Below are 5,324 nucleotides of genomic sequence, written 5' to 3'. Positions count from 1 at the left end.
ATGAAGCTAAAAAGGTGAGCATCAAATATTTTTGGGGGGGGAAAGACTTGAAATTCATCCATCTTAAAAAAAAAAATTTTTTAATTAAGGTAATACTTTGTTCTTAAAATGCCATATTTATGCTTTGTTTTGTTTTTATGTTATTATTTTTTAATTTTTTTTTTAATTTTTATGAAGTTGGTGGAATCCATTCTTGTCCAGAAACCTGGTGGGGAGCATGTAATAAATGAATACAACCGAACTAAGACTTTGGGGGATGAAACGAGAAGGAAAATGGTGAACATCCTGGCAGCTGACATGACAGAAAAGAACGGGTAATCTGCATATCAACTGGTGTATATATGATCTCTCACTGTAGTTCTAGCATCTTTTGTTTTTTTTGAACCGGGACTAAAGATATGTGTTTTTTATTTTTTATTATACAGTACATCACCACCACGGCAGGTTAAAGAAAAATACGCCAGAGGAATTGTGGCTTTGTTCCCTTACCTCAGTGACCCCTTCTCCAAAAATGGCTATGTAAGTATCACACTGTTTTTGAATATTATTTCTCTGTTGACCTGTCTTAAATTCTGATCACACACCCATAATATAGGTGGTGGATTTTGCTCTTGAATTGTAAGACTTTTTTTACTCTTTGTGGATTTTTATCTTTCTAAGGAGCATTACTATGATTGTGAGAGTGGCACTGGGTACTTGGCATGGAGAATCAAAACTATACAGAGAGGCTTGGCTAAAGAACGACAAGCATCATTTGAAGGTACAGAATGAAATTCAGAAATTGCCTCTCATTTGTTGAAATTTTTTTTTCATAGCTCATTGTGCCTTATTTCAGAGCAGTTTTGTTGCTACAGAGTTGCCTTAATTGTGGCATTTTTATTTGTAAAAAGATGAGCCTCCTTTTTTTTCAGTATTAACTGCATGGCATTCTCTAAGCAGATTTTAAGCTCATATGATGCTTTATTCATCAAGGAGCATCTTCAGAGGGGATGTCTGGTGGACCAACTGTAAGACGGGAGTCAGAGTTTACTCCAGAGATTGTCTTGAGTGAGGATGAATGCAAGGAATCAATTGCATTCATGAAACATTCTGCTGATGAGGACACAGTCAAGAAGAAGATGAAATTGACATTTGACTATCGCCACAACATGGTTCTTGACCCTATGCAGTCAAGCGATATATTGACATTGATATTGTCTTTCCACGTTTCAAAGACTTTAAAGGCTTGGTAAAGTGTTTATGATCATATTCTTAAGGATTTAAAAAAATGCATTGCTGTTGTCTAAAAATAAGTTTGTTCAATGCTTGCAGGGGTTTATATTTAATAATGATTCCTCTTCTTAGATTGAGCAAGACTTTGTTCTGATGTTTGGAGAAGGAGTGTCAGGCAAGCTACTGGAGAAATGGACGACTGCATTCAAGAAAAAAGTGATTCAGCAGTCCAAAAAGCTTCCAACCACCAGTGATTTAGAAGAACTCCTGCTAGCAGTTCAATTTCCTGATCACCCAGAAGAAGGTGTTAATTTTGGTAAGATGTTTCAGATTAATTTTATATTACTATTTTTAGTAATGTTTGTGTAATATTTTAAGGTGCATAAGGTTTAAATATTTAGTTCCCAATCATTTTTTTCGTATTATTTATTCTTTAGTTTCAGTTTTCATTATTGAAGTTTTCCTAACACATACTGTCTAAACAGCTTGGGACTCTGACCTCTCTTCTATACTACTGCTGTTGCATCTGATCCCACCTTCTGCCCAAGGCCAAAAGAGACCAGGAAAGGTGTCTGCGTCTCAAGCAGAGAAACATCTTTTTGTCTTTAAGAAGGTTTGTTTTTGTTTTTTTTCGTTGTAGTTTTCTGTTGTTTAACATATCAGTGATGGTCTTTGCTTTGTCTTCTCAGAGTGGAACAAACATTGAGGAGCATCTTCGAGACATCACTGCTAGTGCTCAGCCCTATCTCCTGGCAGTGGGACCTCAGAAGAATTCAGTTCACCAGTACTTCATCGTTCTTGATCAGCATGCCATTCCATGCAAGTCAACCTCTTCTCTTGGTGCCTTTGACGAACTGTTTAAGGCACACTTTGTTTTTGGCACATCTTACAATACTATGCTACACAACATGTACACTTTCATTCAGACTACTGTATACAACATAGATGTTGGCAAAGTGAAAGAGAGCCCTCGTGTTGCTGAGGTCAGAGCAAGGTTGCTTTGCTAGGTCCCTTAAGATTTTCTGTCCTCATGAAGTGTTTTGTTTGTCAGGCAGAGTTAAATGGTTCAAAAATGCTTCTTAGGCACTTCAGATTAGTTCATGGTTTTGTTCCTGGAAAGAATCTTCACCTTAAGTGCATAGAGGCTGGTTGTGGTTCTGTGTTTGGTACTTTTTCAGGTTTTCGGAAACATCTGCACACAAAACATGCTGAGAGTGAGCAGAATTTTGACACCATTGATGGCCATGAGACCGCCAAGGCAGATGGACAAAATAATGCTGAAATACTTGATCAGATGGGAAGTGCCGGAGAGATGGCCACAATATCTGAATTGTTAAAGTCAAATAAGAGCACTTTCGATATGTGTGCATCTGCTGTTGCACAACTTAAAGTTGCTGGTTTAAGTCAGTCTGCTATAAATGGTTTTGTTTCATCTATGGAAGAAATGGTTTTTGAGATTCATAGTCAGGCCCAGGATGCAGCTTTGCTCTGTCTGTCTCCACAGGACACAACTACTAAAAGAAAGATAGAAAATTCATTTCAAAACTTGGAAAATCCATTTACTATGTTAAATTCTGAAGCCAAACGAAAGAGACTATTTACGGAAAAATGGGGAATTGTTGAACCAACCGAAATAGTGCTTGGCACCAGATTTGACAGCAGGAGAAATAAAACCACAGGTTCGTTTGATCAAGTTGTTGTAACTGATAAATTTGCTTATATTCCCATTTTAGAAACACTAAAGGCAATTTTACAAAATCCGCTACTTATTGATTTGATTAAACCCCGGCATGTTCCAAAGGAAGGCATTTATGTTGATCTAAGTGATGCAGCATATTTTAAAAGTAATCCCTTATTTTATACAGAAAATTATGCCTTACAAATTCAGTTATTTTATGATGATTTTGAGACCGCTAATCCTTTGGGTTCCAAAAAATGTATACACAAATTAGGTGCAATCTATTTTACATTAAGGAATTTCCCCCCAGTTTTCAACTCCTCATTGGTGAATATTCATTTATGTGCCCTCTTTCATGCACAGGATATTAGGTGCTATGGTTTTAATTCTATACTTGAGCCTCTAGTAAATGATTTGAAAGTGCTTGAGATTGAAGGGGTTAAGAATCCAGTGTCTGGAAGTTGTATTAGGGGTACAGTTATTCAAGTCACTGGGGATAATCTTGGCTTGCACAGCTTGTTTGGGTTTCTTGAGTCATTTGGGGCTCGATATTGCTGTCGTTTCTGCCTTCTTGAGAAACATCACTTTCAGTCTGTGTTCTGTGAAGATAACCCTGAGGTTGTACTAAGAACAACTGAGATGCATGCTCTGCACTGTGAAACTTTACAAGCTGATTCTACACTACCACATGTTTATGGTGTCAAACGGACGTGTTTGTTAAATTCACTCAAGTATTTCAACACAGCCAACAATTTCGCTGTGGATATAATGCACGACATTCTAGAAGGAGTTGCTCAGCTAGAGGTAAAACTTGTTCTGCAGTACATTCAAAATAATTTTCTGAGCACTGATGATCTTGCTGGTAGGGTACATGCTTTTGACTATGGTTATAATCAGCAGAGGAACCGTCCTCCAAGGGTCAAATTGTTTGATGGAAGCAATGATTTGGGTTTAAATGCCATCCAATCTTGGTGCTTGTTGCGCAACATGCCCCTATTATTTGGTGATTTAGTGCAAAGAGATGATAAACAGTGGCATCTTTTGATTTTACTTTTGTAGATTGTCAACATCGTATTTTCACCAGTCTTAACAGAAGGCATGACCATTTATCTTAAACATATAATAATTGAACATCACCAGCTATTCAAAAAATTATTTCCTGAAAGAAGTCTTTTGCCAAAGCATCACATAATGATTCATTACCCACAGTGTATTAGAAAAATTGGACCAATTCTGCACATGTGGTGTATGCGTTATGAAGCTAAACACAAATTCTTTAAAACGCAGTTAAAAAGTTTCAAAAACATCACCAAAACACTAGCCAGAAAGCACCAATTTTGTACTGCAATGCACTGGGAGTCTTTTAGCCAGTACAGATCGTCTCTTGGCCCAGGGAAGATGATAGAACTCAGTGAACTTAAAGGTGGCCAAGAAATTGCTGCCAAACTAGGAGTGGTAATGTCAGACGTTGTCTGTTCTGTTAAGTGGATCAAACACCATGGCACAGAGTATCGCCCTGAATTTATTATCTGTACAGAAGTAGCATGTGACATGCCAGTGTTTTGTAAGATCCAGACTATTGCTGTGAAAGATGAAAATGTGCTGTTGTGTGGATCACTGATGGAAACTGTATGTTTTGATGACCATTACTATGCTTTTACAGTCAAACTGCATCCAGACAGAGTTTTTAAGGTAGTGAATGTTAATGAGCTGTGTTATTTCAAACCATTTGATCTTCAGATGAAATATGGTACAACAGATTCTGCACTGCATGTAGTGCCATATTGCCATTTAATGCAGACGTGATGTATTTTTGTGTATTTGAGTGTTTCCTGAGCCTGACTCTTGTTTTAATAAATGTTTTATATGTGACATTGTTGAAGTTGTTTTCTTTGTTTTGAAAACATGTTTCAAGAGTTCATTTGTCAGTGTAGAAGAGTAATTGTTTTATTGTACTTAGACCACAAAGAGAAATACTGACACTTATTAACCTGTTGCAACACCAAATGGGTTTTAAGAATTTTATTCTGAGTGAGAGAGTTTTTCAATATTAAAGTTGTAAATAAACTCTACATTAGTAAAATGTTAACACTAATAAGAGTTCATTTACCCTTAGTGTTAAACTGTGGTAACACCAAACAGAGTTAATTTCACCTTAGTGTTAAACTGTGCTAACACTGTTCAGTGTTGAGCAGTGTTAATCTTTTACTCAAAATAGAGTTAATTTCACTCTGAAAATTTAGCACTATGACAAGAATAAATTGATCACCAATTCTGAGTGGGACCAAATACACTCGGACCCAGTGTTAAATTTAACTCTTAAAGAGTTAATTTAACACTGCAAAATTTACTGTGTACATATTAGGTCAATTTGTATAAATGATAGTTAGCAAGTGAATATGCTGGCACAAGCAAGATTAGGTTTAGAAAACAA

The 5,324-nt window shown here is 36.6% G+C and overlaps 1 long non-coding RNA gene across 1 annotated transcript; it reads left to right on the top strand.

Moving 5' to 3' along the window:
- The first annotated feature begins 219 nt into the window (after window positions 1-219).
- On the top strand, window positions 220-745 carry LOC127423323 (uncharacterized). The gene is made up of 3 exons (XR_007894305.1): window positions 220-314; window positions 426-519; window positions 661-745. It is a non-coding gene; the product is annotated as an uncharacterized LOC127423323 (long non-coding RNA).
- The last annotated feature ends 4,579 nt before the right edge of the window (window positions 746-5,324 follow it).

This window comes from Myxocyprinus asiaticus, chromosome 32 (assembly GCF_019703515.2).
Source record: "Myxocyprinus asiaticus isolate MX2 ecotype Aquarium Trade chromosome 32, UBuf_Myxa_2, whole genome shotgun sequence".
Classification (NCBI taxonomy): domain Eukaryota; kingdom Metazoa; phylum Chordata; class Actinopteri; order Cypriniformes; family Catostomidae; genus Myxocyprinus; species Myxocyprinus asiaticus.
The sequence above is the reverse complement of the archived record's forward strand: the minus strand, read 5'-3'. Positions and strand labels throughout refer to the sequence as shown.